We start from the raw sequence: 12,640 nt of genomic DNA on the forward strand, positions 1-12,640 counted from the left end.
TCACATCATGGAGCTTCTATAAGCCTCTCTTCCTTCTACATCAGAGGGCACAAAGACTGAAAACCACAATAACAGAAAACTAAACAATCTGATGACATGGACCACAGCCTTCTCCAACTCAGTGAAACTATGAGCCATGCCATGTAGGGCCACCCAAGATGGAAGAATCATAGTGGAGAGTTCTGACAAAATGTGGTTCACTAGAGAAGGGAATGGCAAACCACATCAGTATTCTTGACTTGAGAACCCCATGAACAATATGAAAAGGCTAAAAGATGGTACGCTGAAAGATCAACTCTCCAGATTGGTATGTGCCCAATATGCTACTGGAGATCAGTGGAATAATAACTCCAGAAAGAATAAAGAGACGGAGCCAAAGCAAAAATAACACCCAGTTGTGGATGTGACTGGTGATAGAAGCAAAGTCCAATGCTGTAAAGAGCAATATTGCATAGGCACCTAGAATGTTAGGTCAATGAATCAAGGCAAATTGGAAGTGGTCAAACAGGAAATGCATGAGTGAACGTTCATATCTTAAGAATCAGAGAAATAAAATGGACTGGAATGGGTGAATTTAACTCAGATGACCATTATATCTACTACTGTGGGCAAGAATCCCTTAGAAGAATGAAGTAGTCATCATAGTCAACATGAGTAAGAAATGCAGTACTTGGATGCAAGCTGAAAAATGACAGAATGATCTCTGTTCATTTCCAAGGCAAATCATTGAATATCACAGTAATCAAAGTCTACCCTCTGACCAGTAATACTGAAGAAGCTGAAGTTGAATGATTCTGTGAAGACCTACCAGACCTTCTAGAGCTAACACCCTGAAAACATGTCCTTTTTGTTATAGGGGACTGGAATGCAAAAGTAGGAAGTCAAGAAACACTTGGAGTAACAGGCAAATTGGGCCTTGGAGTACAGAATGAAGCAAGGCAAAGGCTAGTAGAGTTTTGCCAAGAGGACACACTGGGGGGGGGGAGATAAGATGGTGGAGGAATAGGATGGGGAGATCACTTTCTCCCCCACAAATTCATAAAAAGAACATTTGAACACCGAGTAAATTTCACAAAACAACTTCTGAATGCCGGCAGAGGACATCAGGCACCCAGAAAAGCAGCACATTTTCTTCGAAAGGAGGTAGGAAAAAATATAAAAGACAGAAAAACAGAGACAAAAGAGGGAGGGATGGAGCTCCATCCTGGGAAGGGAGTCTTCAAAAGAGAGAAGTTTCCAAACACCAGGAAACCTCATTGCCGAATCTGTGCCGAGCCTTGGAAGCACAGAGGGCAACATAAAAGGGAGGAAAAATAAATAATTAAAACCTGCAGGTTGCAAGCCCTACTGTAACTCCCCCAGCAGAGAAGCAGCGCAGATGCCTGCACACGCCACTAGCAAGTGGGGGCTGGGCAGGGAGGCGCAGCGCGGGCTGCATCGCTTAGAGTAAGGATCTGGCCTGAATACTCTGAGTGCTATCTGAGCAAAATAATTTGGGCTAGCAAACCAGACTGTGGGATATCTACCACGCAAAAAGCCAGCCCTAACCTAAGACGCCACCAGGCCCGCGCACGGAACAAAGGACTGAACAGAGATAGCCAGCTGCAGACCATCCCCCTCCGCTGACAGGCAGCCAGAGCCAGAAGGGGGCAATTGCAGCCCCAGAGAGACATTATCTATAAAACTGTAAGCAGGCTTTTTTGCTAACTAAAACTTCTTGGGGGTCTGGACGGTCAACATCCGCCTGAGAAAGTGCGCCGGTTGTACACCTAGATAAGCGGCAGGGAGGCGATAACTCGCTGCAATCATGCTCGCCAAACACCTCATCACCTGAGCTGCTTGGACCTGGGAAGGGCACAAAACGCAGGCCCAACCGAGTCTGTGCCTCTGAGGACTACCCAAGTGCCTGAACCTGAGCGGCTTAGAGCTGGGGGGTGCATGCAGCCCAGGGCCGGTCTAGGATGGTTCCTGGCAGAGCAACCTAGAGCCTGAGCAGTGTGGGCAAGGAGGCTACATGTGCCATGAGCGGGGGCAGGCCCAGTGTGGCTGAGGCACTGCGAGCACATGCCAGTGTTATTTGTTTGCAGCGACCCTCCCTCCCCACAGCGCGACTGAACAAGTGAGCCTAAAAAAAAAAAAAAAAAAAAAAAGTGTCCACTACCGCCCCCTTTGTGTCAGGGCAGAAATCAGACACTGAAGAGACCAGCAAACAGAAGAAGCTAAAACAGAGGGAACCGCCTTGAAAGCGACAGGTGCAATAGATTAAAACCCTGTCATTAGTCCCGACTACATAGGAAGGGGCCTATAGATCTTGAGAAATATAAGCCGGATCAAGGAACTAGCCAAAATTGAACTGACCTCACATACCCACAACAACACCAGAGAAAGTCCTAGATATATATTTACTATTTTTACTATCATTCTTTCTTTCTTTTTTCTTTAATTAAAAAAAATTTAAGTCCTCTATTACTCCCTTAATTTTCACTTTTATAACCTACCATTACTTTGCAAAAAAAAAAATACCCTATTTTTTAAAAGCAAACTTCATATATATATGTTTTATAATTTTTGTGACTTTTTTTCCCTTTTCTTTAACATTGTATTTTTGAAATTCCAAACTCTACTCTAGATTTTTAATTTTTTCTTTTTGGTATTTGTTACCAATTTTGTACCTTTAAGAAACCCATCTTGAGTACCCATTTTTACTTGGGAGCGAGATTACTGGCTTGACTGCTCTCGTCCCCTTTGGACTCTCCTTTTTCTCCACCAGGTCGCCTGTGTCTCCTCCCTAACCCCTCTCTGCTCTACCCAACTCTGTGAATTTGTGTGTTTCAGACGGAGGAGAACACTTAGGGAACCGATTACTGCCTGGATCTGTCTCTCTCCTTTTCATCCCCCTCCCTTTTATCCTCTTGACCACCTCTGTCTGCTTCATCCCTCTTCTCTTCTCTGTATATCTCTGTGAACATCTCTGAGTGGTCCAGTTGTGGAGTGCACATAAGGAAGTGATTACTGGCTAGCCTGCTCTCTCCTCTGTTGATTCCACCTCATCTCATTCGGGTCACCTCTAACTCCCTCCTCCCTCTTCTCCTCTCCATGTAACTCTGTGAACCTCTCTGGGTGTCCCTCACTGTGGAGAAACTTTTCATCTTTAACTTAGATGTTTTATCAATGGTGCTGTATAGAAGGAGAAGTTTTGAGACTACTGTAAAAATAAGACTGAAAACAGGAAGTAGAAGGCTTAAGTCCAAACCCTGATTCCAGGGAACTCCTGAATCCAGGGAATATTAATTGACAGGAGCTCATCTAACGCCTCCATACCTACACTGAAACCAAGCACCACCCAAGGGCCAACAAGTCCAGAGCAAGACATACCATGCAAATTCTCCAGCAACACAGGAACACAGCTCTGAGATCCAATATACAGGCTTCCCCAAGTTACTACAAAACCATAGACATCTCATAACTCATTACTGGATACTTCATTGTACTCCAGAGAGAAGAACTACAGCTCCACCCACCAGAACACCGACACAAGCTTCCCTAACCAAGAAACCTTGACAAGCCACGTGTACAAACCCACCCACAGCAAGGAAACTCTACATTAAAGAGAACTCCACAAACTGCCAGAATACATAAAGGACACCACAAACTCAGCAATATAAACAAGATGAAGAGACAGAGAAATACCCAGCAGGTAAAAGAACAGGATAAATGCCTAACAAACCAAAAAAAGAGGAAGAGATAGGGAATCTACCTGATAAAGAATTCCAAATAATGATAGTGAAAATGATCCAAAATCTTGAAATTAAAATGGAATCACATATAAATAGCCTGGAGACAAGGATTGAGAAGATGCAAGAAAGGTTTAACAAGGACCTAGAAGAAATAAAATAGAGTCAATATAAAATGAATAATGCAATATGAGATAAAAAAACACTCTTGAGGGAACAAATAGTAGAATAACAGAGGCAGAAGATAGGATTAGTGAATTAGAAGATAGAATGGTAGAAATAAATGAATCAGAGAGGAAACAAGAGAAACGAATTAAAAGAAATGAGGACAATCTCAGGGACCTCCACAACAATATTAAACACTACAACATTCGAATCATAGGAGTCCCAGAAGAACAAGACAAAAAGAAAGACCATGAGAAAATACTTGAGGAGATAATTGTTGAAAACTTCCCTAAAATGGGGAAGGAAATAATCACCCAAGTCCAAGAAACCCATAGAGTTCCAAAGAGGATAAACCCAAGGTGAAACACCCCAAAGACACATATTAATCAAATTAACAAAGATCAAACACAAAGAACAAATATTAAAATCAGCAAGGGAAAAACAACAAATATCACACAAGGGAATTCCCAGAAGGATAACAGCTGATCTTTCAATAGAAACTCTTCAAGCCAGGAGGGAATGGCAAGACATACTTAAAATGATGAAAGAAAATAACCTACAGTCCAGATTACTGTACCCAGCAAGGATCTCATTCAAATATGAAGGACAAATCAAAAGCTTTATAGACAAACAAAAGCTGAGAGAATTCAGCACCACCAAACCAGCTCTCCAACAAATACTAAAGGATATTCTCTAGACAGGAAACACAAAAAGGGTGTATAAACTCGAACCCAAAACAATAAAGTAAATGACAATGGGATCATACATATCAATAATTACCTTAAACGTAAATGGGTTGAATGCCCCAACCAAAAGACAAAGACTGCCTGAATGGATACAAAAACAAGACCCCTATATATGTTGTATACAAGAGACCCACCTCAAAACAGGGGACACATACAGACTGAAAGTAAAGGTCTGGAAAAAGATTTTCCATGCAAATAGAGACAAAAAGAAAGCAGGTGTAGCAATACTCATATCAGATAAAATAGGCTTTAAAACAAAGGCTGTGAAAAGAGACAAAGAAGGACACTACATAATGATCAAAGGATCATTCCAAGAAGAATACATAATGATCAAAGGATCATTCCAAGAAGAAGATATAAAAATTATGAATATATATGCACCCAAAATAGGAACACTGCAATATATAAGACAAATGCTAACAAGTATGAAAGGGAAAATTAACAGTAGCACAATAATAGTGGGAGACTTTAATACCCTACTCACATCTGTGAATAGATCAACTAAACAGAAAATTAACAAGGAAACACAAACTTCAAATGATACAATAGACCAGTTAGACCTAATTGATATCTATAGGACATTTCACCATCAAAAAATGAATTTCATCTTCTTCTCAAGCACACAGGGAACCTTCTCCAGGATAGAGCACATCCTGGGCCATAAATCTAGCCTTGGTAAATTCAAAAATTTGAAATCATTTCAAGCATCTTTTCTGACCACAATGCAGTAACATTATATCTCAATTACAGGAGGAAAACTATTAAAAATTCCAACATATGGAGGCTGAACAACACGCTGCTGAATAACCAATAAATCACAGGAGAAATAAAAAAAGAAATCAAAATGTGCATAGAAATGAATGAAAATGAAAACACAACAACCCCAAACCTGTGGGACACTGTAAAAGCAGTCCTAAGGGGAAAGTTCATAGCAATACAAGCATAACACAAGAAACAACAACAAAAAGAAAGTCAAATAAATAACCTAACTATACACCTAAAGCAACTAGAAAAGGAAGACATGAAGAACCCCAGGGTTAGTAGAAGGAAAGAAATCTTAAAAATTAGGGCAGAAATAAATGCAACACACACACACACACACACACACACACACACACACAAAAGAGACCATAGCAAAAATCATCAAAGCCAAAAGCTGGTTCTTTGAAAGGATAAATAAAATTGACAGATTATTTTCCAGACTCATCAAGAAACAAAGGGAGAAAACTCAAATCAATAAAATTAGAAATGAAAATGGAGAGATCACAACAGACAACACAGAAATACAAAGGATCATGAGAGACTATCAGCAATTATATGCCAATAAAATGGACAACGTGGAAGAAATGGGCAAATTCTTAGAAAAGAACAACTTCCAAAACTGGACCAGGAAGAAACAGAAAATCTTAACAGACCCATCATAAGCATGGAGATTGAAACTGTAATCAGAAATCTTCCAGCAAACAAAAGCCCAGGTCCAGATTTCTTCACAGCTGAATTCTACCAAAAATTTAGAGAAGAGCTAACACCTATCCTACTCAAACTCTTCCAGAAAATTGCAGAGGAAGGTAAGCTTCGAAACTCATTCTATGAGGCCACCATCACCCTAATACCAAAACCTGACAAAGACGCCACACAAAAAGAAAACTACAGGCCAATATCACTGAGGAACATAGATGCAAAAATCCTTAACAAAATTCTAGCAATCAGAATCCAACAACATATTAAAAAGATCATACACCATGACCAAGTGGGCTTTATCCCAGGGATGCAAGGATTCTTCAATATCTGCAAATCAATCAATGTAATACACTACATTAACAAATTGAAAAATAAAAGTCATATGATCATCTCAGTAGATGCAGAGAAAGCCTTTGACAAAAGTCAACATCCATTTATGGTCAAAACTCTCCAGAAAGCAGGAATAGAAGGAACATACCTCAACATAACAAAAGCTATATATGACAAACCCACAGCAAATATAATCCTCAAGAATGAAAAATTGAAAGCATTTCCCCTAAAGTCAGGAACAAGACAAGGGTGCCCACTTTGACCATTACTATTCAATAGTTTTGGAAGTTATGGCCAGAGCAATCAGAGCAGAAAAAGAAATAAAAGGACTCCAAACTAGAAAAGAAGACGTAAATCTCTCACTGTTTGCAGATGACATGATCCTCTACATCAGTTCAGTTCAGATCAGTTCAGTCACTCAGCCGTGTCCGACTCTTTGTAACCTCATGAATCGCAGCACGCCAGGCCTCCTTGTCCATCACCAACTCAAGGATTTCACTCAGACTCACGTCCATCGAGTCAGTGATGCCATCCAGCCATTTCATCCTCTGTCGTCCCCTTCTCTTCCTGCCCCCAATCCCTCCCAGTATCATAGTCTTTTCCAATGAGTCAACTCTTCACATGAGGTGGCCAAAGTACTGGAGTTTCAGCTTCAGCATCATTCCCTCCAAAGAAATCCCAGGGTTGATCTCCTTCAGAATGGACTGGTTGGATCTCCTTGCAGTCCTAGGGACTCTCACGAGTCTTCTCCAACACCACAGTTTAAAAGCATCAATTCTTCGGTGATCAGTTTTCTTCACAGTCCAACTTTCACATCCATACATGACCACAGGAAAAACCATAGCCTTGAATAGACGGACCTTTGTTGGCCATATAATGTCTCTGCTTTTGAATATGCTATATAGGTTGGTCATAACTTTCCTTCCAAAGAGTAAACACCTTTTAATTTCATGGCTGCAGTCACCATCTGCAGTGATTTTGGATCCTCTACATAGAAAACCCTAAAGATTCCACCAGAAATTTACTAGAACTGATCAATGAGTATAGTAAAGTTGCAGGATATAAAATCAACACACAGAAACCCCTTGCATTCCTATACACTAATAATGAGAAAATAGAAAAACTAAGGAAAAAATTCCATTCACCATTTCAACGAAAAGAATAAAATTCTTAGGAATATATCTACCTAAAGAAACTAAAGGCCTATATATAGAAAACTATAAAACACTGGTCAAAGAAATCAAAGAGGACACTAATAGATGGAGAAATATATCATGTTCATGGATTGGAAGAATCAATATAGTGAAAATGAGTATACTACCCAAAGCAATTTATAGATTCAGTGCAATCCCTATCAAGCTACCAATGGTTTTCTTCACAGAGCTAGAACAAATAATCTCACAATTTGTATGGAAAATCAAAAAACTTCGAATAGCCAAAGCAATCTTGAGAAAGAAGAATGGAACTGGAGGAATCAACCTGCCTGACTTCAGGCTCTATTACAAAGTCACAGTCATCAAGACAGTATGGTACTGACACAAAGACAGAAATATAGATCAATGGAACAAAATAGAAATCCAAAAGATAAATCCATGCACCTATGGACACCTTATCTTTGACAAAGGAGGCAAGAATATACAATGGATTAAAGACAATCTCTTTAACAAGTGGTGCTGGGAAAACTGGTCAACCACTTGTAAAATAATGAAACTAGAACACTTTCTAACACCATACACAAAAATAAACTCAAAATGGCTTATAGATCTAAATTTTAGACCAGAAACTATAAACCTCCTGGAGGAGAACATAGGCAAAACACACTCCGACATACATCACAGCAGGACCTCCATGACCCACCACTCAGAATATTGGAAATAAAAGCAAAAATAAACAAATGGGACCTAATTAAAATTAAAAGCTTATGCACAACAAAAGAAACTATAAGCAAAGTGAAAAGACACCCTTCAGAATGGGAGAAAATAATAACAAATGAAGCAACGGACAAACAACTAATCTCAAAAATATACAAGCAACTCCTACAGCTCAACTCCAGAAAAATAAATGACCCAATCAAAAAATGGGCCAAAGAACTAGATATTTCTCCAAAGAAGACATACAGATGGCTCACAAACACATGAAAAGATGCTCAACATCACTCATTATCAGAGAAATGCAAATCAAAACCACTATGAGGTACCATTTCACGTCAGTCAGAATGGCTGCAATCCAAAAGTCTACAAGTAATAAATGCTGGAGAGGGTGTGGAGAAAAAGTAACCCTCTTAAACTGCTGGTGGGAATGCAAACTAGTACAGCCACTATGGAGAACAGTGTGGAGATTCCTTAAAAAACTGGAAATAGAACTGCCTTATGATCCAGCAATCCCACTGCTGGGCATACACACTGAGGAAACCAGAAGGGAAAGAGACACGTGTACCCCAATGTTCATCACCACACTGTTTATAATAGCCAGGACATGGAAGCAACCTAGATGTCCATCAGCAGATAAATGGATAAGAAAGCTATGGTACATATACACAATGGAGTATTACTCAGTCATTAAAAAGAATACATTTGAATCAGTTCTAATGAGGTGGATGAAACTGGAGCCTATTATACAGAGTGAAGTAAGCCAGAAAGAAAAACACCAATACAATATACTAATGCATATATATGGAATTTAGAAAGATGGTAACAATAACCCTGTATGCGAGACAGCAAAAGAGACACTGATGTATAGAACAGTCTTTTGGACTCTGTGGTAGAGGGAGAGGGTGGGATGATTTGTGAGAATGGCATTGAAACATGTATAATATCATATATGAAACAAGTCATCACTCCAGGTTCGATGCACGATACTGGATGTCTGGTGCTGGTGCACTGGAACGACCCAGAGGGATGGTATGGGGAGGGAGGAGGGAGGAGGGTTCAGGATGGGGAACACGTGTATACCTGTGGCAGATTCATGTTGATATATGGCAAAACTGATACAATATTGTAAAGTTAAAAAATAACAATAAAAAGAGAACACACTGGTGATTACAAACACACTGTTCCAAAAACACAAGAGAAAATTTTATACATGGACATCACCAAATGGTCAATACTGAAATCAGATTGGTTATATTCTTTGCAGCCAAAAATGGAGAAGCTCTATACAGTCAGTAAAAACAAGACTAGCATCTGGCTGTGGCTCAGATCATGAGCTCCTTACTGTTAAATTCAGACTTAAATTGAAGAAAGTAGGGAAAACCACTAGACCATTCAGGTATGACCTAAATCAAATCCCTTATGATTATACAGTGAAAGTGAATAATAGATTCAAGGGATTAGATCTGATAGAGTGCCTGAAGAACCATGGACAGAGTTTCATGACATTGTACAGGAGACAGAGAGCCAAACCATCCCAAAGAAAAAGAAATGCAAAATAAAATGAAATGGCTGTCTGAGGAGGGATTACAAACAGCTGTGAAATGAAGGGAAGTGAGAAGCAAAGGCGAAAAGGAAAGATATACCCATTTGAATGCAGAGTTCCAAAGAATAGCAAGGAGAGACAAGAAAGCTCTCCTTAGTGAACAATGCAAAGAAATAGAGGAAAACAATAGAATGGGAAAAACTAGAAATCTCTTCAAGAAAATAAGAGATACTGAGGGAAATTTTCATACAAAGATGGGCAAAATAAAGGACAGAAATGGTTCTTTGGGACCTAACAGAAGCAGAAAATATAAGAAGAGTTGGCAAGAAGGCATAGAAGAACTATACAAAAAAAAAGATCTTCATGACCAAAATAATCACAATCTAGATCACTGACCTAGAGCCAGGCATCCTGGAATGTGAAGTCAAGTGGGCTTTAGGAAGCATCACTACTAACAAAACAAGTGGAGGTGATGGAATTCCAGGTGAGCTATTTCAAATCCTAAAAGATGATTCTGTGAAAGTGCACCATTCAATATGCCAGCAAATTTGGAAAACTCAGCAGTGGCCACAGGACTTGAAAAGGTCAGTTTTCATTCCAATCCCAAAAAAGGCAATGCCAAAGAATGCTCAAACTACCACATGATTGCACTCATCTCACATGAACCGTGAACTTCCAGATGTTCAAGTTAGATTTTAAACAGGCACAGGAACCAGAGATCAAATTGCAAATATCCGTTGGATCATCAAAAAGGCAAGAGTGGTCCAGAAAAATATATATATTCTACTTTATTGACTATGTCAAAGCCTTTGACTGTGTGGATCACAATAAACTGTGGAAAAGTCTTCAAGAGATGGGAAAACCAGACCGCCTGACCTGCCTCTTGAGAAACCTATATGCAGGTCAGGAAGCAACAGTTAGAACTGGACATGGAACAACAGATTGGTTCCAAATAGGGAAAGGAGTAAGTCAAGGCTGTATATTGACAACCTGTTTATTTAAATTATGTGCAGAGTACATCATGAGAAATGCTGGGCTGGAAGAAGCACAAGCTGGAATCAAGATTCCTGGGGGAAATATCAATAACCTCAGATATGCAGATGACACCATCCTTATGGCAGAAAGTGAAGAAGATATAAAGAGCCTCTTGATGAAAGTGAAAAGGAGAGTTAAAAGTTGGCTTAAAACTCAACATTCAGAAAATTAAGATCATGACATCTGGTCATGTCACTTCATGGCAAATAGATGGGGAAATCAGTGGAACAGTGAGAGACTTTATTTTGGGGGCCTCCAAAGTTAGTGCAGATGGTGACTGCAGCCATGAAAGTAAAAGACCCTTACTCCTTTGAAAAAAAGTTGTGACCATCCTAGACAGCATATTGAAAAGCAGAGACTTTACTTTGCCAACATAAGTCTGTCTAGTGAAAACTGGTTTTTCCAGTAGTCATATATGGATGTGAGAGTTGGACTAAAGAAAGCTGAGCTCTTAAAAACTGATACTTTTGAACTGTGGTGTTGGAGAAGACTCTTGAGAGTCCCTTGGGCTGCAAGGAGATCCAACCAGTCCATGCTAAAGGAAACCAGTCCTGAATATTCATTGGAAGGACTGATGCTGAAGCTGAAACTGCAGTATTTTTGCCACTTGATACAAAGAACTGACTCATTTGAAAAGACCCTGATGCTAGGAAAGATTGAAGGTGGGGGCAGGGGACAACAGGGGATGAGGTGGTTGGATGGCATCACCGTGTCAATTGACAAGAGTTTGAGTAAATCCGGGAGTTGGTGATGGACAAGGAGGCCTGGCATGCTTCAGTCCAAGGGGTCGCAAAGAGTCGGACATGACTGAGCGACTGAACTGAACTGAACCTTGAATCATGCTAATTTGCAGTTTATTTGCTCTAACAGTTTTGTGTGTGTGTGTGTGTGTGTAGAGTCTTTAGGATTCTCTACATAAAGTATCATGTCGTCTGCAAATGACTTTTTTTTTACCACATCCCTTTCAATTTCTTTTTTTTAATATAAATTTATTTATTTTAATTGGAGGTTAATTACTTTACAATATTGTATTGGTTTCTCTTGTATAATTGCTGTGGCTCTGACTTCCAATACCATGTTCAATAAGAACAGTGACAGCGAATATGCTAGTTTTGTTTCCAAATTTACTGGAAAGGCTTTCAGCTTTTCACCACTGAGTATTATTTTGATTACAGGTTTATCATAAATGACTTTTATTATGTGGACATATATTACCTATATATCCATTTTAATGAGACTTTTTTTTCTTATCATGAATCGATGTTGAATTTCATCAAAAGATTTTTTCCATGTCTATTGAGATGATCATGTAGTTCTTTGATTTGTTATTGTGGTGTATCATATTGGTTGATTTACATACATTGAAATATCCTTGCTACTCTGGAACAAATCAAATTTGATCGTAGTCTGTAATTCTCTTTATATATTGGAATTGTTTGCTAATATTTTGTTGAGGATATGTGCATCTATTTTCATCAAAGATATTGGCCTGTAATTTAATCTTCTTTAGTGTCCTTGGTTTTGATATCAGGATGATGATGGCTTCATAGAAAGAATTTAGGAGGGTTCTCTCCTCTTCAATTTTTTGAAGTAGTTTGGGAAGGATAGGTATAATTTTTTCTTTTTATGTTTGGTAGAATTCCATAGAGAAGCCATATGATCCTAGACTTTTGTTCACAGAGTTTTAATTTTTTAAATAACAGATTGTATTTCACTTCAGTGATCAGTGTGTTCAAATTATCCATTTCTTCTTGG

This window comes from Bubalus bubalis, chromosome X, assembly GCF_019923935.1.
Source record: "Bubalus bubalis isolate 160015118507 breed Murrah chromosome X, NDDB_SH_1, whole genome shotgun sequence".
Taxonomy (NCBI): Eukaryota; Metazoa; Chordata; class Mammalia; order Artiodactyla; family Bovidae; genus Bubalus; species Bubalus bubalis.